We start from the raw sequence: 23,819 nt of genomic DNA, 5'->3' as shown, positions 1-23,819 counted from the left end.
CATGCAATTTCCTGAGTGCAGTTTTCAAAGAAGGAAACACTTATTCTACCTTTGTTGCTTTTCTTAAATGAGACAAGTTGGTTGTTGTTGGGGACAGGGAGAAAGAGGGTGTTCCTTCAAGAGGAAGGTGCAAGAGGAAAGTGGGAAGCAGTATTCAGCAACTCGGCATCCTGCACTTCACATCCTCTCCAGTCACTTTGCAGAATGGCAGGAGGATCTGCAACTGCAATAGGTTAGAGTTATTCCAGATACTTCAGAGGGGTCTTAATGACTCAAAACAGGGAGTTGGTATTCTGCTGGCCTTTTACATTATGACTGAGACAGAAAACAAGCTCCACAAACAAAAAACAGCTCCAGGAGCTCCAGCTTAGGCACAATGAGCAATCATTCTCCATCCCTTTCATTACTGAGCCCCTACAGACAGGAGTCAACAGTGCTTTCACTGGCGAGACCAGGGAAGGCACCCACGTCCATCACTGGTGCATTTATACAGTTACTGCCACAGTTGCATATTGTGATATCTCTATCACTGGAGCCCAAACAACGAATCACCAAAGGAAGCAGCGTAGTTAAAGAGGAGAAAGCTTCTATCTGCACAATTTCTTTGTTGAAAATACCTTTGAAGTATTGCCATCTGCCTGTGAGATTACCACTCTCAAAATCTGGATTCATACGTTACAGACAGATATCTGCTACAGCAAATGTGCCAGATGACGTGTCTCTACTCCAAACCTTAAAGTACATGTGTTAGAACAAATGGATGAATTAACAGTTTCATGAAACTGATGTAAGAATTAATGGTTTCATGAAACCATGACAATATTCATTTTTATATAATTAAAATTCTTCTGAGTCTTGCACAAATATATTAAACCAGTCATCCTATCAAAATCATCAACCCAGTGAAAAAAGAATTAGCCATTGTGTGAAAACACTGAAGGCAATTCCAAGCTGAACTATTATGGCTGGTTTCTTGCAAACATATATATTATGATTTCAGGACACAATTATAAAACTATGGGAAAAGACGTCACCCCACTAATCTCACACTGGAACACAGGTGAGGTTGTTCACAAACTGAATTTTGGTTATGGCTAAACTTCAGCTAAAAAGTACTAAGTGTTAATGATGCTCCAAATTGAGAGCTCTGCAGCTGGGAAACTCTGCATGAGCTCTGTGCTAAAAGTAGTCAAGGATTTGTGAAATGTTCCTATAAGCGTTCTGCATAAAAATGCTCCAGTGTTAAGGGTAACTCACAAAGCAACTCTCATGTCAATACTATTGGTCAAGTCAAAAACACAAGTGAGCTGACATACTGAAGTTATGCATATAGCTTTTCATAGCTCTGAATCAGTTTTGTAAAAGCTGCTGGCATTACCAGTTTTTCAACTCATACAACCAGTCAGTCAAAGTTTTTTCCCCGTGGTAGGTTACTGCCATATAAAAGGTTATCTACCAGACATGTCACAATCACAAAAGTTATATACTTTTCACATGTTCAGTGTATTCTACAAATAGATGTTTTAGTGTAATGCAAATCTGCTTGACATAATGGTCAGATAAGTCAAAAGTCAAACAATTTCACAGGAATGTAGTCAGTTTAATGAAATTGTGAAATATCTTCAATAAACAAAAGTTCCACTCAGAATGATTTTAACCAGTTTTAACAAAATAGCCCTAGTTCTATCAACTTCATAAATCTAATTAGAGGCTAATGATTTTATGGCTCCAATAAAAAAAAATTACTGATTGTATGTTTTTTAAAAGTGAGAATCATTTTAAAGAGATGCTATAAACTTTAAAATTATATGTTACAAGCTCTACGTATGTTGTTTATAAAACTTTGGATTATGTTACACAAATTTTAAAAACCCAATCTACTTGTCTTTATTGGTGCTATATCCTACACTTCCCTCAGCAATGAAAATCAATTAAGTCAGCTTCACTTTATCATCTTTCACTTTCAGAATCTTAATGCTCCAATATTTGTGTTTTTAATATGGATGGGAAAATTGTTTAAAAACAACTGCTTTCATTTTTTTACAAAATATGTGGAAAAATTTCTATTAGCTGTAAGTTATTGAAGAACTTATTTTTGCAAAGAATTTTATTCAGAGTCAAATTTAAAAGGGACACTTCTCCTTTAATGTTTTCTGAATAGAGCTGAAATTCCGTGAATCCAGTTCTTCCAAAGGGTTTGTAAAATAATTAATTTCATCCATTGAGGTGATGTATATGTTATAAAGAAAACACTACCTTGAAATAAGAGAATGCAGATTCCCATGTGGATAATAATCCTTAACATTTACATAGCGCCCAGTGCAGTACAATTAAATATTAACTAAAGGATCCTTGAAAACTTCTGCTCACCTGAGGCAAGTCATTGTATTTTTTTTATTATTTTTTTTATTTTTATTTTTTTAAACAGACAAGTAATGTGTCATTAGCTTTTTCATTATCGTCAACAGGATAAGGATACACATGTAGATTTTGTCCCAGGTAAATTTTCATGGCAATATTCCAAGGTTGAATTAATTTGGGCAACCTGAAAATGAGTATTGTCTCTAGAATGCAATAACTACTCACACCCAAGTTAACCACAGATACAAATTAAAGACAGATAAATGGCCCTCAGCGTTCTAGTGCAGTTGACACGTCAAAAGCAATTAAAATAAAACTCCGTAATGGTATCCAGTACTTTTAACATCTAGCATCTCCATGGAAAGAAAGAAAGCAAGAAGCCAGTGAAACAATAATACCCCATGGATCACTCTATACCACAAAGCTGTGCCAGCTTCCTTGTAGGAAAAACCTTCACTGAGTCACCAGTCATCTAACAATCTCACCTTGTCATCTCCCATCCCAAACCTGAAACAGCACACACAACTACTGTTTGGCTCCTAGTAGTCAACAGTTCTTTTACCTAAAAAGACCTGCCGATGCCAAGTATAAGATCCAGTATCTTCTCCCAGGGCAGACACACTCAATGAAGTTTTCTTTCCCCCTTCCACAAATTGAAGATGGAAAGTGTAACTACATCAGTGTCTTCAGCATCTTTGTTTAAAATAGGATGCTCTCATTTAGTTTACAACTTCTTATGCACATTTAAGAACTGTTATAGGCTAGTCCAAAATGTCCTCAGGTTCTACTTGGTTTACAAATGTTTTGTAATCCAGCACTTTATCAAGAAAAGTGCCAACAATTTGGTTTGAAACAGCAAATACAATTATAAGCTCCCCATGAGGTCCTACAATAATCAGTTAAATAGCAAATACTACACTCAGCACTGTGCATATTCCTCCTGCCCTTGGAGATGCCACTGCAGAAGCAAGTAATGACAGTAGCCATGTTGGCTTTCACTTCATTAGAAGCATCAAGAAAGGAGTGTGTTTGAGAGACAGATATCATGTACAAACTGAACAAATCAGTCTGGAAATATTTCATTTTCAAGTTTCTGTAAGAGCACTGCAAGCGTGTTAAATATAGTCAAACCTATTTTTATAAAACTAGTGAACAGCTATTTTAATTGGTATCTCAATCATTCAGCCAGTAAACAGCAGCCTGAAGAGAGTAAAGCAAACTAATCCATACAGCAGCATGACCAATCTGCACTTGCTTTCATGAGACTCCCTGCTGAATCTTGCAAACAGAGATCAGTTTCACATTATTTAATTGCTGTTATTCTCACCTGTTTCATAAGTGAATGGTGGTACAGAAACCGGGAAGCCAAGGCCTGCAAAGCTGTGTATGGTGGGTTACTGTGCTGAATTGACTGAAAGGTAAGGAGTGCAATTCTATGGGGGAAACTAGGGCCCTACATTTTCAGTGGATAATAGCCAATTTTGGATGCCTTAGTTTTTGATAGCTCAGGTTAAATTATATTGGCCCCAGTTTTTCAAAAGTGCTGAGCACCCATAAATCCAGTTGAAGTCAATCGGAGTTGTGAGTGCTCAGCACTTCTGGAATTCAGGCCCAAAGTTTGACACCCAGAAACCAAGGAACAAAGACCTAGTGGTTGCTTTTGAAAATGTAGCTGTAGTTTTAAATATTAAGGGAGCAAAACAAGGGCTACGAGCAAATAATAACTTCAGTTTTTGCACAACTGAATTTAAGATTTAAAATATGTACTACCTTGGTTTCACCAGTTGGTACAGTAATCTGTGGCCATGTTATCTAAATCCCAGTTTACATTTAGAGAACAGCTCAGATTTGCTTTGTACACAGACAGGTTGCTTAGTTGGTGTGCCTCCACCCAAGGCATTTCAGATCAGGATTCAGAGTAAGATGTTACTCAGGGATACACCACAACAGAATTTCTCCCTTGGCCCTATCCATTTCTCCAGGATTTTAAAGGATGTTTAGCTTATAGCCCATATGGTTGGGAAGGTAACATGACAGATATATAATCAGTACAGTGTTAAAGTCTGCAGACATAGCACAAAGACAAATGTGAAATTCCCCTTTAATCTAGTGTGTTAACTGTGAAGAATAGTAATGATAATTAATTATACTGAAATGTAAATTTCAGAGTCGATAATTTTAGTGGAAACATCCAGCTTCTCTGACTGTGGTTGGGGCCTGGCACAGAGAGTGAAACTGGGAATTTATTTATTTATCACTCTCTCTCACCCATACAATCTGACCTTTTTACTGGTTATCTGAACTCTCACCAAGCGCAATAAACCAAACACACTCAAATTGGCAAGCCTACAACACTCCAAACCTTTTGAATCAGTCTCCAAACTTGTCCATTTGCGAGAGAAATTGTCCATTTCAAGAAAGAAATAATCTCAGACTCCAGGGTGAAACAGACCACCAGAAATCAGGGAATAGTGATGACTAAATTCTATTGCAGGATAGATCACGTATAACATGATTTTCCTCAGCTATGCATTTTTCCATAACTGTTGCACCTTAAAATATGACTATGTATGTGACTGAGTGAGTTATCTGGTGTCACTACAACCATGTGGTCAACTAAAAATTCTCCTTTAGCTAGTGTAATTTCTGGCTTGATAAACCAGATGTCTTTAAAATATCTGGGAAGGTACAGTAAGTCTAATACACCTCTACCCCAATATAACGCTGTCCTTGGGAGCCAAAAAATCTTATCGCGTTATAAGTGAAGCCGCGTTATATCGAACTTGCTTTGATCCACTGGAGCACGCAGCCCCCCCCCCGGAGCGCTGCTTTACTGAGTTATATCCGAATTCATGTTATATCGGGTCACGTCATATTGGAGTAGAGGTATAGGCTACCTTTCGATTGCTTTCTCTCACAAATGAACAAGTTTAGAGGCTGATTCTAAAGGTCTGGAGTGTATCTCTCAATAGCACTGTGTTTCCAAGTTCTATAAGTAATGACTCAGTGCTTTACCAGACCAGGCAAGAATGATACCAATTTAGTCCATTTCATTTTCCCCCCACAGTAAAGAAGCAACTTTGTACAATTCCAGATAAAATAGACATGCTGAGAAGAAGCCACCTAAATGTGTATTTCCCACAAAAGGAACCAAATTAACTATGATAAAGTCACTGAAGTGATCAAGATGAAAGTACAATTTGTGATATTAAAGGTCCCTCTGAAGGGTTTATAAATGCCAGGACTGTAGGATGGGAGTAAAGGGGAAAAAAATTTCCATTTCCTATCTTGACCAGTTAAATGGCAAACATCTTTAAACTTAATGCCTTTTGCTTCTTTATATCTCTAACTTTTTCCCCAACCTTGGCTTTTTATGTTGAATATTTTAAAACTGAAGTAAAAAAAAAAATGTATATTTTCACTGAATCAGAGAATCGTAGGATTGGAAGGGACCTTGAGAGGTCATCTAGTCCAGTCCCCTGCACTCTTGGCAGGACTAAGTATTATCTAGACCATCCCTGGCAGGTGTTTGTCTGACCTGCTCTCAAAAATCTCCAATGATGGTGTCAAGGTTCCTTCCCCACTCTGAACTGTAGGGTACAGATGTGAGGACCTGCATGAAAAAACCCCTAATCTTATTTTTACCATCTTAGGTTAAAACTTTCCGAAGGTACAAACTATTTTACCTTTTGTCCCTGGACTTTATTGCTGCCACCACCAAGCGTCTAACAAATATATAACAGGGAAAGAGCCCGCTTGGAAAAGTCTTTCCCCCCAAAATCCTCCCAAACCCTACACCTCCTTTCCTGGGGAAGGCTTGATAAAAATCCTCACCAATTTGCATTGGTGAACACAGACCCAAACCCTTGGATCTTAAGAACAATGAAAAAGCAATCAGGTTCTTAAAAGAAGAATTGTAATTGAAGAAAAAGTAAAAGAATCACCTCTGTAAAATCAGGATGGTAAATACCTTACAGGGTAATCAGATTCAAAACATAGAGAATCCTTCTAGGCAAAACCTTAAGTTACAAAAGGACACAAAAATAGGAATATACATTCCATTCAGCACAACTTATTTTATCAGCCATTTAAACAAAACAGAATCTAACACATATCTAACTAGATTGCTTATTAGCCCTTTACAGGAGTTCTGACCTGCATTCCTGCTCTGGTCCCAGCAAAAGCAACACACAGACAGAGAGAGCCTTTGTTTCCTCCCCCGCTCCAGCTTTGAAAGTATCTTGTCTCCTCACTGGTCATTTTGGTCAGGTGCCAGCAAGGTTATCCTAGCTTCTTAACCCTTTACAGGTGAAAGGGTTTTTCCTCTGGACGGGAGGGATTTAAAGGTGTTTACCTTTCCCATTATATTTATGACAGATGGAGATTCCACACTCCCCAGGCAATTTATTCCAGTGCTTAACTACCCTGACAGTTAGGAAGTTTGTCCTAATGTCCAACCTAAACTGTGCTTGCTGCAATTTAAGCCCTTTACTTCTTGTCCTATCCTCAGAAATTAAGTACACTTTTATTCCCTCCTCCTTGTAACAACCTCTTATGTACTTGGAAATTGTTATCATGTCCCCTCTCTCAGTCTTCTCTTCTCCAGACTAAACAAACCCAGTTTTTTCAATCTTCCTTCACAGGTCATGTTTTCTAGACCTTTAATCATTTTAGTTGCTCTTTCTCCAGTTTGTCCACATCCTTCCTGAAATGTAGAGCCCAGAACTGGACACAATAATCAGCGTGGAGTAGAGCAGAAGAATTATTTGTTTACAACACTCCTGTTAGTTTTATTAGATTCTTGCAATGCAGTGGTTAATCAGAGAGATCTTGGACCAAAAGCAACATTAGCACTTTAAAAACCAGTGCAGACATTCACACTTTCCAAATGAACTCAGGATCCAGTATGAAACAAAACAGTAAAATCTACAGATCTAAGTGGGCTCCTCATTTTTCATGGTAACAGAGAGGGCAAGCAGCCTAACCACCCTAAAATGAGATGAGAAACCCACCCTGTGCTGAGGGGATTAATTTAGCGTTTCATCTTTCTCTACTTTCATCTCATTTTCCTATGTAAATCTCCTCATGCAGGGTGTTAAACACCCTTTTTCTTTTGTCTCTGTGAAACAGCACATTATTTCCCCCATGTAACCACTATACACTACATGAGCATTAAAACCCAAAGAGCAGAGTCATTTAAACACCCAGTCAGCCAGTCAGCTCACAAAACTTAACTATAAAGCTCTTACTCCAAATTCAAGACCAATGCAACTCTGAAGTCGCCTGCACTGAACTGCACAGCAGTACAAAGACCAGGAAGTTTTACCCTCTGCCAGGACATATAGAAACGAGGTCAAAGTTTTCATTAGAATTGCCCTGGATTGGGGGAAACTGGCATGTGCATGGTATAAGAAGAACAAAACAATACGTACTGCATAGCCTAACTTAGATTCCCCCTCCAAAGGTTTTATTTTAAGTACAACAGTGCTGGTAATATCCATTTGTATCTCAAAAGGATCTTTCATGCTGCATTTTCGAATAGTGTATATATGATAAACAGCAAGTATTTATTAAAAAAGATGTTGGATGAATTCAACATGTATACCCAACCAATTAATTTATACAGTGTTGTCATTCTTGTTGCCACATCTCATCTAAGATGAATCTTAACTCTGAGTTCCAAAAACCTTCAGACTAATCTGCCAGCAACAACGAATAAAATCACACTTCACCCCTAGAGTCCCAAACCCTTAACACACTTACACATATTTGGTGTTAGAAATAACACTCCCGAAATGCAGTCTTCAAACAAACTATTCTCACTCATGACCCAGGCCTTGTACAAAGAAAGCCTGTGCCTCAGTTTCCCCATCTGTAAAATGGGGCTAGGATACTAACCTACTTTGTTAAAGCACTTTGAGATCTATGGATGAAGAGTCAGATACTATTATTCTTGCCTTTCTCCACCTAGCTACATTTCTGTGAGAAGAAAACAGCTTCCTCGGCAGTCACTGTCTCTACCCTGAGCTCTCAATATGGGAGTTTCAAAGAGGCTTAAGGAATATGTGACCACTTCCTTTTGGAAATGGCAAAATGGATGGGAGACCCACAGCATGGAAGCAGTTGAAAGCCACTGATGTAGAGGCTACTAGCACAATATGCAATGTAGTTACAAAGTGTACTCCTAACTGTACACCGTACGTACACTTGTCTAGACATATGAAACAATGTGCCTCTACAGTTGTGCCATTATAGGAGTTCTCAGCATGGTAGCAAAGTTAACGTAGTCAACCTATTAGGTTTTGGGGTTACAAAATGGTAATTTTTGCATATTTAAGATGCTCGTATTTCCTCCTATGGCTAAAAATTATTCTAAAAGCAAAAACCTTCTCTGAATGGTGACAGTTCCTTTGGACAGCCGATACCATTGCGAACTTAGCACATTTTAGAAGGATTTTCTCACACACCTTGGCTGCAACTGAAGTTAATGATCTAACAGGTTTTCAAAAGCATGCATGCAAGCCCTCAGCGAAACGTTATCTGTAGTTTTCAGAGTAACAGCCGTGTTAGTCTGTATTCGCAAAAAGAAAAGGAGAACTTGTGGCACCTTAGAGACTAACCAATTTATTTGAGCATGAGCTTTCGTGAGCTACAGCTCACAAATCAAAATGGGCTACCAACATCTGATATGACTAAATGCAGAGCCTAGCAACCTGGAATTTATTTAGACTGAAGCCATTAGGGTCCTAAGTTTGGCAATTACTTTTGCTTCTGCCATAATACTCCACTTCAAAAAGTAGGAATGAACCTCTAGTTCTTGACAGTAACCTCCATCTGTAACTGATGGGGCAGTAGCTCCTGCATTTGTGCTTTCCCACTCACATGCTTTTATGTTTTGTATTTGTATCAGTCATTAAAAGTTCACTGCAGAAATGACACTAGCAAGAGGAAGGATGGTCCAGTGGTTAAAGCACTAGCCTAGGATTTAGGAGACTGGGGTTCAAGACCTTGCTTCACCACAGTCTTCCTGTATGACCTTAGGCAAGTCACTTAAGACTCTCTGTGCTGCAGGTCTCCTATCTGTATAATAGTGGGTACAATGGGGATAACAGGACTTCCTTACCTCAGAGGGAAGGCATGAGAATAAATGCATTATGAAAACTACGAGCTCAGATATTATAGTAATGGAAACCCTATCAGTAGCAAAAATAGATACATAGGATACAACATAAAAGCCACACTTTTGTTGTAATCACATTTAGGGCAGGAATAATAATACCTCCTTGTGAGAGGCAAAAATCTCATAAAGCACTGAAGTCACAAAGTAAGTGTCAAAAGTAAGACAGGGTGAAGTCTTTGCTCAGTATCTGTAGGGACAATGCAGAAATACAATAAATAAAAGAGATATAGGCCTGGATCTGGACAGCCAGCTGAGGGGAAAAAATCACCATAATTTCAGATAACGGAAGAGAAATGAGAGCAGACAAATCTGGTTAGTGTTGTTCCAAGGTTATGGATGGGAAACTGGGTATCCCCTGTTGTCTCAGTGGAAGCCAAGCTAGAGAGAACACACAGTAATTATGATTTATTGAGGGGAAGGAAAGAGGCGGAGATGGTGGCGACAGGTGGCACACATAGCACAGTGATCTCTTCATGACGAAAAGTATTTTGCTGCTTCTGTCCAGCCTAATGATATGCACAGCACACTTGAGGTTGAATTACTGAAAACAGAGGAAGCCTGAACACTCTTCTTGCAGCCTTCTGTAGGACTCTGGCCAAAGGAGGGGCTTGGAGATTTGGATGAGGTAGAAGGAACCAGAGAAGCATCAGCTTGCTCAAAACTTTCACTATATTGCCTTTCAGCAAAGTTGAAAGGTTAAGTGGTGTTTAAAGCATATTTTGTCAGAAGCTGAAACAGAGGGTCCCATTTTGGGTCCTAAGCATAAATTTGGGACATCCAAGCTGATACTTCAGGCTGGGGGAGAAAGGAGGATAATCAACTTCCCTTTTCCTTAAAGACTTTCCACAAAGTGCTGTCCAAAAGCAGCCAAGAATTGACCAAATGAGCCCAAATATGAGGTTCAGTCACGTCACTGGAAATAAACCAGTTTAAAGAAATGTAGCTCAGTAAGTAAGGACAGACGAAATCTGAACAAATGCAATGCATTTCAAAGGGAGATACTCCGAACAGTCTTCTCTGTGGGCAGCAATACAAGCACGCTGGCTGATAAAGCAGATTCAGCTGCTAAAGAAAATGGAATTCACATTCACATTTAGTTAGTGGAAACCTACTAGATACCCAGGGGTGATAAGCATTAAACAGTGCGAAATTTTATTACATTTTTCAGCTCCCTTCCTGGGATTTTTATGGCAATAACCATTTTTTGCATATAAACAGTGTGAGCTCCAAAAGGTTCATTTTAATTGAAGACATTTCATGAAAGTTTAACATGCACAAGGGCTGTAAGGGCAGGGGTTCTTTTGTGAAGGACGACAGATCATTTAAATGGCTTGTGAATGAAACACACAGTCAGGCTGTAAAGCAGCTGGGTGATTTGGAGGATAACACACTGTGGCTGTGTCTACATTTATGGCAGAGAGTACACTACAGGCACTATACGTGTAGCTACACACCACAGTGAAAGGCAGGCTGTGTTACACTTGTTACAGCGGTGTGTAGCTACACACCACAGTTAAAGGCTCCAGAAGCAGAGGGGCAGCAGGGAAAAGGCTCTGGCAGCGGGGGAGCTGCCAGGATATTTCCCTGCTGCCTCACCTTGTGAGGGCCTTTCCCCACTGCCAGAACCTTTCACCGCAGAGGGAAAAAACCTCTGGCAGTGGGGAGGCAGCAGGACACTGCACTGCTAAAAACAGCATGGAGGCACTGCTTGGGTGTAAAAAGAGTCCATGTCGGCATTCAGTCACAAGGGACACTCTACTCTAAACACTTAAGCAGTGTCTCACCGTTCACACTATTATTTATAACCATGCTAGCTGGGAGTGCAGTGTCTGTACTCTCTACATGCAGCCATAAGTGTAGATAGATCTCAAGGTATGAAGGTTTCAATCCCAGCTAGTTTTAAAGTAAAATGAATTTTCCCTATCCATATTTAGGAATTCATTTGAAAATTAGACACTTGCTTAATACTCTCCTACATAGAAGGTGTACCCCTGATTACTGGATTGGATCATTAAACAGTTCTACATTGTCAAGCATGGAGCTTTACAGGGTTTTTTTATTTGTTTCTTTTAAAGGAAACAGTCCCTTCCTGGAAGAGCTTATAAAATATATTAGACAAACATACAACATGAAGATAACACAAAATATTACCTCCCAAGTGAAGAGAGCACAAATGATCAAAAAGTGAGTAATGAGGAAGGAAGGCAGGCAATAAGGATGAGTATCTCCAGCAGAAGGGAATATATAGATTTGCTTAGAAGCCGAATGCTCTAACTGCATCTTTCTACTACACATTCCAGTGTGCATAAACAAACTTTTCCGCAGAACCCCCACCTCTCCTAGCTGCACATGAGAAGCAGATACAAACTGCACCCCATGCTGGCTATTTCAAGCCCTCTTCTATCCTGATTTTAAAAAACAGAGCACTATCTCACATCTCCCTGCAGTACGAAAGCACAAATACTTAGTGGAGCTTCCCTCTCCTGCATCAGGCATGCCAGAGCTGAAGTGCTGGGACTGGCTAGACCCCTCTGGAGTTAAAGAGAGACCCTGGCTCACCATGCCATCAGATGTCCCTGTCACCTGTCCCACCACGTTTCTTCAGGGTTCACTCCCCTGGCCACTGTCTCCAGCCCCCTTAAAGTATCCATGGGGCTCTTGGTGGTGAATGTGGGGTCGCCACCAAGGATGGCTTGCAGCTCCTTGTAGAAGTGGCATCTCTTTGGCAATATACCAGAATTACTATTGGCCTCCCTTGCCTCTGGGACACCTGCCTCAGTTTCTTGATCTTTGCATGGCACTGATGAATGTCCCTATCATACCCTTTTCTCCATAACAAGAGCAATCTGCCCTTAGATCTCAAAGCTCCTGCAACTGGAGCGGGATTCTGACTGCACAGCCTCCTCTTCCCACAGACCCAGCAGATCCACCACTTCCGGTGTACTCCAGGCAGGAACGTGTTTGCTCCGGGGAGCAGTCATGATCAGCTGCGCAGATGCTATGTGAGTTCTCTATGCCAAGCAAACAGGAAGAGGAAATTCAAAAATGCAAAAAGGGGAGGGGCGCACGCCTGTGTACCTGGCTGCAGGGCAGCAGAGTCCAAGCTGGTGACCAGAGAGGCCACTGTGGGACACCTCCTGGAGTCCACTTAGGGCAACATAAGCAGTGCAGTATCTTCACTGGCACTGCGTCACTCTAACTATGTCGCCCCAAGTGCTACGCCTCTCATCAAAGCGGTTTTATTATGCTGGCATAGCAAGAGAGTTGATTCGGTGGAAGGAGCATTGCAGTGTGTACACCTCCGCAGTTAGGTCAAATTAGCAGCCTTATGTCGACTTCACTTTATACTGTAGACAAGCCATTAGTTATGCATGCGTGCAGCTTAATGGGCATTTTATTTGTGAAGGATTCCACCCTCCCTTGCCCAGTTAAAATATATTTTTAGCTTTTTTAATTTATATTAGTGAGCTATTGGGGCTGAAGCAGGGAAGAAGATATTAAGGAAGGAGTTGGTGAAGGGAGAGAAGAATTGGACAGGAAGAAGCAGTTGGTAGAGAAGGCTTGAGCAGTTAAAGAACTGCATTGATAGGAGACACGTGAGGATGAAGGGGGACCAACAGCCAATGAGAAAAAAGTATCCAGAGCTTAAGTCTCAGAATCAAGTGAATATACTGCTGTTAGGAGGCGATGAAGGTCCCTGGGATGGGTACCACTGAGTCCAGGGGACATGAATTGAAGGGGAGTCAAGGCAAGGTGAGAGGAGTCTCAGGGAGCTGGGAAGTGCCTAAATACTTTCTGTGCCTATATCCATAAGTAGTGCTGCCTGCTTTGGTGAACGAGCTCAGAAAGTCTGGAGCTTTCCCTCTCACATGCAAGTTTCTCCCAGCTGCTGATATGCCTCTTCATACAGAGGATGGGAGGAAAAGCTCCCGGGCTGGGAGAGTCTTTCTGGGTCCTGTATGGGTGGGGGGAAGAAAGCCAGCCCTGACTTACCCCCCATGTCCTTAACTGTTGGGATATAGAACAGTCTCCTTTGAAGAGCGACAGAAGCCCCAGGATTTGGATTTGTAAAACTAGGCTGGACAAAAGAGATTAGGGAATGTGCTGTCGGGAAACAATCCTGCACTGGGTGGAACAGACCGGATGATCTAACATTCTTTTTCATCTCCACCTTCTGTGATTCAGCCTATGGCTCACACTCTCACAGCCCCTAACAGAAAACTTAGGGCACTGCCAATGTGCAAGATCTGAAGAAAGAACCTTAACAACACTTTTACCCAGAGATCGAAGTCAATCAAAAGTGAATCAGTTCTCCCTGATTTAACAAAGTTTATAAAGTATCCAATCAAGGAAGTCAGTCTGACTTCTATCACTTTTACTTTCACAGCAAAAGAATCAAACACTTGGCTAAGAAAGAAACTCCACAGCAAGATCCTCTGCTGCTGCCAATAAACCCATACCTTAAGGTCCTTTGCATCCTTAAATTCATGCAGACGGAAAACATGTATCTTTTATTTATTGTATGTAAACTGGGCATGACGGGTAGAGTTACCAGAAGCCTGCATTAGTAGGTGAAACTGGAAAGGTTCTGTAATCAACACAGCCAGTATTCTCTAAATCACTCCTATAGACCACCACCCTCTCTCATATTTTATTTTGTTAAAACATTTAAACCAGATCGATTTTATGCCTCCTGCCTGGAGACAGGGAATATTCGCAGTTGTGTAAATCCACCTCTAACGGTGGCATTAGCTGAAGCAAAAAATGAAATTTACACTTGACTGCTTTCTTCAACAATGCACGATCACCATTTAATGGGAAAGTAGGGGAGAGTGCAAACGCAAAAAGGAAAGGGCTGATTAAAAACCCACTGGTCACTGAGCTGACAATAACTCGGCCACTGAAACCAAACACGGGCTGAGCTCAGAGGACAGCAAGCCAGTGTTGTTCCACATCCCTCTTTACCACAAATAATGACATTCCAGATCCAAGATTATAGATTAAGCTGATCTAGAGGCACTGAGGAAAGCTTTTTTACCCTCAGTTAGAGAGCTCACTACCCTGATGAGCCAATCTGCCACCTGCTTGCCTCTCCTTTCAAAAAACAAAGCAAGTTCTTTAGCTGTTGAGTCATGAATCCTACTGCATGGATAATGGCAACCAAAATCATTAGGAGAAAGTGAAAGAAAGAGACCTGACCTGTGAATTCCCAAAAGTCTCACTGTGACCTCACTAGAAGTGTGCTGGTGCGTCTCTGGAGAGAATTAACGTAACATAAGTACCTCTAACTCACGTACAGACTCTCTGATCACATAACACTCACTGTTGGGTAATTCTCGGTAATTCTCTTTTTCTAATATAAAGAATCAACAGCCAGCCTATCCCTTTCAAGATATGAAACATTGGTTTGAGGTCGGAGGGCTCTGGTTCTCTGCCAGTAGTATTCCTGGAAAGGTTTAATTCAGGCCTTGAGCAAGTGCAAACATTCCCATCATGGCTATTGATGGCTTTCCCTGGTTCATATTCAACATCTATTCCTCTTTTGCCTTCTTCTCTAGGCTGTGCAGATAGCGAACATTAGAAATGTTATCTCCATCTTCACATGTTCAAACTATTTTTTGGGGGGGCGGGGAGGGAGTGAAGGAAATGAAGTCTTATCTGAAATTTGCAATAAACAGCAAGCATTCCACATGACAAGCAAAGCCTGTATCCATGAACATCCTAGCACCAGCATGCTGCTGTCACAGGACAGGCATTCAACTTCTAGCACCAGTCATGGAAGGCTAAAGCAGATTAATTAGAGTCCATGAGAGTCTCCTATCCCTTATGACAAAAGGGGTGAAAAAGAATGAAGCAAAGATGGATTTTGTGGGTTCCAAAAGCTAAGAGAAGGCCCTTGATTCCCATGTGGCTTCCAAGTTGCCTGGCAGGAGCAAAATTACCATAGAACTGTGGGATCCGTACTGTGAATACAATGAAAAGGCAAAGAGACTGCGAGGATGACCCCTCCCCCTAAAAAAGTTGTATCAGAGTTGATACAAACTCTAAAACTGAACTCAGAAGCAGGAGAGGACTAGCCATCTCAGTACTATGACCCCAACAACAGGCCATTACAACTTCTAGCCCCTCTTTTTAATGTCTTCCTGCTGCTGCAACACCAGCCACAGTAAAAGGAGGCAGTATTAGGATTCCAGATGTACCCCAAATTTATTTTGATAGTTGCTGCCACCAATGTGGGCAACACAACTATGGCACAGTATTGTTTTTACACCAACGATACCTCCACTGTAATAGCACACCAAGCATTCCATGAGTTCCACCACCAAACTCTTATTTTAACTTCATCTTGGCCACACACAAACACACACACACACACGTTTTAAACAATAATTATTTCAGACCAGGAGGAGCTCAGGAAGACTGCACCAAATGACAGATTTCTCACTACTGTCACCAGAGCCGTAAACCCCAGTGACTTATGGGAAGGATTTCTGGAAAGATGGTACTGGCTTGGGCCTAGCATTTCAAGCCTGGTAATCTCAGAACACTCCACTTAGAGCAATGGTTCCCAAAACACTACAGGGGGTTCACCAGAAAAATTTCACTAATAACGGTCAGAGGACCCTGGGCATTGGAGGCAGCAGGTGCGACCCGGTTGCAGGGCAGACGGCCTGAGCCCCAGGGGGAGCGGGACCAGGCAGTTGGGGCTGGCAGCCTGAGCCCCGCCCCCTCATCAGCGGGGGAGCCGGCAGCCCGAACCCCAGTGCTCCAAGTGGGGCTGGCAGCCCGAGCCCCAGGGAGAGCGGAGCTGGCAGCCTGAGCCCCGGCGGTCAGTGGAACCTGCAGCCCGACCTCAGGGGAGCTCAGTTGACTGGGGCGGTCAACTGGGTACAGGAGCTGGAGCCCCACAGAGTGCGGAGCCAGCAGCCCAGACCCCGGTGCGGGGCCAGTAGCATGAGCCCTGTGGTGGGCAGAGCGGGAACTGAGACCCCAGGCATGCAGGTGGAAGCTCAGACCCCTGTCCTTGTCAGACAGGGGAAGCTGGCATCGCGGGCAGAGTGAGCAGGGGCCTCGCTGTACATGGGGAGTGGTCCACGCTAATTTATCCCTCGTAGGGATGGAGCTCATGGTGGAAGAAAAGCTGTTTGCAAGCCAAACCAGCCGGAAGCACGTTGTAGCCAGTGTAGCAGTGTTAAGGTACCTCAGTAATTGTCACTCTCTCTGGAGTAGCAAAAGCATCAGAAGCCCATACCATAGCAGAGAGCTTGATTGGTCCATGTATAAAAGATGCAGTTCGTTGCATGCTCGGAGAAAAGGCTGCAAAAAGGATTGACATGGTACCTTTGTCCCAATAATACATTGTCACGAAGAATTAATGACATGTCAAAGAATGTAGAGACCACAATTGTACATACAGTGAAAAATAGTCCATATTATGCTATACAGTTGGATGAATCAACTAGCTATTTTGCTACTGTTTGTACGTTATGTGAATGAAGGTATGGTTAAAGAAGACTTCTTGTTTTGCTATTGTACAACTGGAGAAGATATCTTCAATCTGACTAATGCATATTTTCAAGAAAAGGAAACAGATTGGTCTCATTGCCTAGGCATTTGCACTGATGGGGTCACATCAATGACGGGGAAGTATACTGGATTTGTAGGTCGAACAAAAAAGTTTGCACCAAAAGTCTCTTGGACTCATTGCAGCATCCACAGACAAGCCCTCACAACAAAACACATGCCTGAGGGACTGAAGGAAGTGCTGGACAATGCAGTGAAAATGGTGAATTTCATAAAATCACAGCCAACAAATTCCAGAATATTACACATACTTTGTGAAGAAATGGGTAGTATACACAATTGTCTGTTGACCCATACTGAAGTTAGATGGCTTTCACGGGGCAAAATCCTTGTGCGCTTGTTTGAGCTTAGAAAGGAAATCCTAGGTTTTTTTCCAACAGACACCCTTTCCACCTTGCCGGCTGTATGGAAAATAATGTCTGGCTCCAGAGCCTAGCTTATTTAGCAGATATATTCTCAAGAGTTAATGACCTAAATTTATCTCATCAAGGCCTCAGTATAACAGTTTTCAATGTGCAAGAGTGAGTTGAATCCATGATAAAGAAGTTGCAGCTCTGGGAAAGTAGTTTGGAAAAACAATCAAACTGGGTGTTTCAGTAATCTTCATGACTTCCTGGCAAAACAAACTTCAGTTGGATCACTGCACTAAAACCAATATAATTGCACACCTAAAAGGACTTTGCACAACTTTCAGGGAATACTTTCCAGCTATGTCAGGCGATGACTGGATTCGCAATGCTTTTGATGATACCACATTCTCAACACAGATACTGAACACTGAGGAAAAAGATAAATTGATTGAGATCTCCTGTGATTACAAACTGAAAAGAAAAGGAGTTTCAGAAATCTGTCACTGATCAACTTTTGGCTGAGTTTAAGAAACGAGTACCCCCTTCCGGCAGAAAAAGCTGCTGCAGTTTTGTTACCATTTTCAGCAACATACTTATGCGAGAAAGCATTTTCCTCGTATGCACATCTGAAAACCAGATACAGAAACAGACTTGATGCCAAACCAGACCTGAGATTTCGCTTTCGCTTTCTCCAGTGGTTCTGGACTTCCAAGAGCTATGCAGAGCAAAGCAAGTGCATCCATCACACTGAGGAAATTTAAACTTAAATCCCTGGAAATATTCATTTTTAGGAGGGGGTTCACAAGATTTCACAATTTAGTGAAAGGGGTTCATGGGCTGTTAAAGTTTGGGAACCACTGACTTGAGCATTCCCCAGAGACTCAGCTTCACAACCTAAGCATACTTGACAAGCTGATTTTTTTGTTTTAATTTTTATCATTTATGTTACAGCTCCGTTATTAACAGATTCTCATTTACACACGTCAGAGAAAGAGAAAAATCACCTAATAAACTGCTTTTCCCATCAGCGGAGGAAAAGGGGGAGAGGAGGTGCCAATTTGTACTCCATTCCTTTCTCTTCCCATTTTGTAAATGTATGCAATTTACAATTCCCTGTCAGATATGAGCTGGAAGAATAATTTTCTAATTACCAGGATTTCTCAACACCAACTTTGAATTGTTAGGTTCTTTTCCTTTTAAATTAGGGAAAGCTCCACTGAGACAATGTTTCATTTTAAATGGGCTCTAACAAAAGTCTCAATTTCTGCTCAGTTTTTAACTGATAGTCACTATATATTATGAATGACTCATCCAAAAGAACCTGGCCAAAGAAAACAAGTAAACAGACTCATCTCAATAATTTACCAACCATCAGAATAAAATGTTTGGGAAAGACTTTTTAATTTTACTTAAATTTGGCAGCAACTTTCCCTCTTTATTTTCCCAGGTATATTTTTATATTCCTAATCTAAGGGAATTTTTAAAAAGATCCAGGTTTGGTAAAATTATTATATTATTAATATATTTTGTTCCTTCCCAGGTTAAGCACACAGTCTTAGAAACTCCAGGTTCATGTAATCTATTATAAAGCCATATGCTGTCCTTTCAGAAGTGTGTTGCCACACAGCTGAGCCCTCAGATCAACATGGACAAGTTGAATATAATTACTACTGTTCCATCGATTAACTACCATTAGACCAGCGTCTCTGGTGCAAAGTTTCTGGCCAAATCATGGTCTCACCAAATGAACTGAAACTATACCACTGATTTCAGCAGGAGCAGGATTTGGCACTACGTGCTTTAGTATTATCAACACATGTGACTCTGAGAAAGCTTCAAACTCACATGCCCAGGAAAACAACATTATGGCTACGGTTAGACCAGAACTTCACTACCCTCTTCTTTTAACCATTGTGCCCTTACAAAACCTAAACCAAAGACAGCAGTGATCCTGTAATGCAAAATCTAAACCAGAAGTGAAAATGCACAAATATTTCAGGAAAAGAGTTATAAATTATAGTTGAGGCAGTAAATATTACAGGCTGCTTTTGCAGTTGTCTACATGACAAACCGTTGGTAATAAACAAATGCCACTGGAGAGAGCGAGCTTCCAAACAATGCCTCAGTTAGAGCAGAAAATTCCACTACCTACTTGGGATAATAGGTTAAGAGTGCTATTAATTTTAATCTTAGTTCTGTTTGCCCTGTACTTCAGAAATACAGATAACATCTCAGTAATACACATCAAAGCTGAACTACTAGCTAGTTGCAATCTTGACAAAACCGGGTCCCAAAACTCTCAGACCCCTTTATACTGTATCTAGACCCTGATAATATCCAAGACTGAGTAAACACCATGGGGAACCTTCACTGCAAAACACTCAAGAAAAGAATCATGGAGAAGGGAATATGTAGCTAGTATCTAGAAACCTAAAGATAAAGATAGGAATTTATCTAACCAGCTGCCTGGAGCGAAACATCTACAGTCAGATAAGTAATGATCAGAGCTTCACAGCCCAGCTTGCATGACAGGCAATATCTGTTATTAAAGTCACTGAGGTTTGATTACAAGAAACCTGTGTTGAAACAAATAAGGATCATCTCCCCATTTTAAGTGAGTGGGGACAAAGGCATCACAGATAATAGTGTCTGACTGCTCAACAGCACAGCAATTTAACCCCAGCTGTTCAGTGGCAAATTCTAGCTCTGTGTGTAAATTATATGTCTTACATTCAATAGAGACAAAACAAACCATGGAAGATTCAACATGCAATAAAATGTTGCTCATTTTCCCAGACTTCTTTTTAAAAAATAATGTATTGAAGCATTCCTGGAAAAGAGCAGAAAATAAGCACAGTTCCAAGACAAGCTGGGCTGAATATGCAAAGTGAGAGCAGCTGAACGCAGACAGCTGACAATGAACTCCAGACCCAACCTGTGCCAGCAGAAGTTACTCTAGTCTAGGGGCAACATAAGAGCACCAGGCTATCCTGGAGTTCATAACCACTCCAGTCTTAGCCTCCCCCAGCTGTAGCAGGCTGAAATTAAAATGAGAAAAAATGTTAAGTGTCAGGGAGAGAGCTGCAGTTACACATTTTATAATCAGGCAGCCTGTTAAGCCATCTCTCGTGGTAAATGAATTTATTCCTTGTTAAGTTCTTAGCCTGAAAACATAACTGTTTTATACTTACATGCCTCATTTTGACTTTCCTAATGTTTTTTATATTAAAGACATCAGTTCCAAATCCCATTTTAATCATCAGCACACAGGTGAATCTGATTTATGCTAGATGTATCAATCATTGTTGTTCCACTCAGCAGACAGCAGGCAGGCAGTTATTTTTAAGTGATACTGATGCTAGGATGTGTCAGCTTCCCAAGCACAGCATCACCCTAAAGCACTATGGAAAATCAGAAGTCCAGAACTGGGACTCCTCCCTTATCCTACCAACAGGCATCAGTAGTAGCCATGAACTGAGACACTCCAATGCCTCACTTTTCAAATTAAAAAAGATTAACAAAGTCAAAACCAGCATTTTGGAAGTATATCGATAATCCTGCACTGAATCAGGTCCAGGACAAGGAAAGTTGCCAATGCAGTTTGCACAAATGCACGATACACTGAGTTACAGAACTGAATTTTCTCTTTCACAATATATTCTACTCTATTCAGGTTCTTATACCATGACCATCACGGAATACCTTTCAGTACCGCACCAAATGCACATGGTTCTTTCCTTTTCTCTCCCTTGCCCCAGAGGAAAACAATTCATGCAATTTTTTAAAATTTGTATTTTATTTTTTTTCCAACATAACGTGTGTTGTTTTATTAGTGAAGGCAAAGTTGAAAGAATGCACTTTGCACTTGTACAACATGGTTGTAGTGGTTCTTAGGATCCAGAGAGATTGTTCTAGTCTTGGGCCAGCCCTTAAGAAAATTGTCTCTCATTTCAAATTATCTTTCCCTTGACAGTAGACATTTTCATTGTGCCCATGGAGCTCAGTTGTTACTGTGAGCAATCTTTTAGACATCTTAGTTCCGGACAATTAATCATCTTGAAGATAAGGCCCAAGACCTTGAAGTTTATTTGATGTTCAGTGGGGATCCAGCATAGAGAGTGGATTGCAGGTCTGATCTGCTCATAATAGACCACATTAATGAGCAAGCATGTTCCTGCATATTGTACAAGTTATAGCTTCCTGAGCGTGTTGATGGTTTCATGCTCTGGTAACCTGCATTGCTCTAGCCCAGTCAAGTAGTAAGGAAGGAATGCATTACTGAGGCTAGGTCATCATCCACCAGGACCAGAGGTAGATAGTAGTACGTATTACCCACAGATGCTGCAAGGTGAGAGCTTAAACACAGCGAGGAACCCAGGAGCAGTGCAAAGGTATAGATCTATTTTATCAATTGTGGGTGTGTATCTTCAACCAGAGGAGAGTGCACAGTGGCTGCAAACTCCTCAGAGTGTATTCTTCTGCCAACCACCATGACTTTTACCATGTTCAAGTTTAACACTAATTAGCTATTCACCCAGGAGCTGGTCTTGGGCAAACATGCAGTCATGTTGTCTTACATTATGAAGAACAGATAGAGCAAAGGAAATAGTAACGGAAAAAACAAACCCAGAGAAGATGGTGGCTTCTCTAAGAGATTTGACCCATTATTTACCACTGAAGGGCAAAATTTAGTTTAGTCTGTTTATCTGTCCCTTTAATTGACCCCCTACAAACAGGACAGGGTGAAAACACTTGATGCCAGGAATTGCAATGATTAATATAGAGCTTAACATCTCCACTTTATCACTCATTCTAGTCTCTTGTGGACCCAAATTTACTTCTGTCACAAGCAGCTGGTACTTTATATTGCTCATATCAGAAAAACTAGATCTGTCCTATTTCTTACTTCACAAATCTACAAGGACACTAGATACAATATTATACTCTATGCTACCTATTACGTCTAGCAATTACTTTCACTGTCACCACTGTCTCTCCACCTCTCTGTTTAGGGGAAAAGTAACAGATCATTCCCCAAAAACATAAAAATCTAAATTAACATTGAATATGTTTTTATTAGTACATGAACCACTCACCATAAAGGAACCACTCAACCATCACAAAACAGATATATCAATAACAGCTATTACAGCTATTATGAAGTTATTTTGCAGAACTTGAAAGACTGAGTATATTGACTAATGGATGCACTCCATCATTACAGTGTACACATCAGAGAGGACATATGCTTCTAAATATAACAAAGAGTCTTTCCTTACAATATAGGGACCAGTGAATAATTACTTTAATTAATTTGAATGAGGTCATTAAGTTAGTCTGTAATAATTTACAGGGTGTGATAATTTCAGAAACATGTAACATATGCATGCACCAATCCTTCGCTTTTAAATTACATTAGAAAGCATTCTTGTCTATATATTTTCTCTTCTACATGTTTCTATTTAGCAAAATAACTTCCAAAAAAAAAAAAAAAAGATGAAACTTAATGCTTAGAAACCATGATTCTTATTGAAGAAATACACCCCTTTACATTTCTTCCCTTATTTGGAGTTGCATATTTGGGCCTTCACAAACTTGAGAGCTATGTAGCAAAATAACAGTTACATCGCTTGGCACTCCATGCTGTATCTTATGTGCATGCAAAAGGAAAATTTAAGCCAACACACAAGGCAAGTCAACCACCTAGGAAAAACTTCTCAGTAGTAATGAGAATATTAAGAACAAAACCAACCAACTTTTACCTAGACTGAACCAATTTTACAATTTCCTGACTAAAACCCCAACAAAATGGATCAAGATTTTTTTTTTTTTAAACTGTGCCTGGAGATTTTCTCATGTACGATAACATTTCTATTAAAACAGAACAAACTTGAGGGATTATATCAAATCAATTCCAGTGGGATTTGTGTCCGCTCTAATCCGCTATTCAGTCTCAATCTCATTAACATACCAGGCTTAATTGGCATTTCATCCCTGCATTGTGTCTCCAGAACGAACAAGGTGTAATTATGTTAAAAAGAGCACTTCAATGGTTTTCGTTTAATTCATGTCATTCATCCGCATCAGAATGAGCGCAGATGTTCTATTGCGGGATACAGCAAGAGATGAGTGGCTTTGAAACCACACTTTTTAGTTGAAAACTTTATTTTAAAAAAGTTATTTAAGTGAAATGTACAACACAGTATTTTCTTCCTTTGTTTCAGTTGCTATACAGCGTTAGCTTTCAAAAGCGGGTTCTGCTTAATTTGATTTTTCATTTTCAAATGAACAGCTGTGTTTAAGTCTAAAATCTCTTTGTTTAAACATACAGAGCCCAGAAAGAG

At 40.6% G+C, this 23,819-nt stretch overlaps 1 protein-coding gene across 3 annotated transcripts in view; it reads right to left on the bottom strand.

The window, feature by feature from the left end:
- Positions 1 to 23,819, bottom strand: part of MAD1L1 (mitotic arrest deficient 1 like 1) — a 554,553-nt gene that overhangs the window by 411,633 nt on the left and 119,101 nt on the right. The gene's annotated exons all lie outside the window — the stretch shown is intronic.

The sequence above is a fragment of the Lepidochelys kempii genome, chromosome 10 (assembly GCF_965140265.1).
Source record: "Lepidochelys kempii isolate rLepKem1 chromosome 10, rLepKem1.hap2, whole genome shotgun sequence".
Classification (NCBI taxonomy): Eukaryota; Metazoa; Chordata; order Testudines; family Cheloniidae; genus Lepidochelys; species Lepidochelys kempii.
This window is presented reverse-complemented; position numbering and strand designations above follow the sequence as displayed.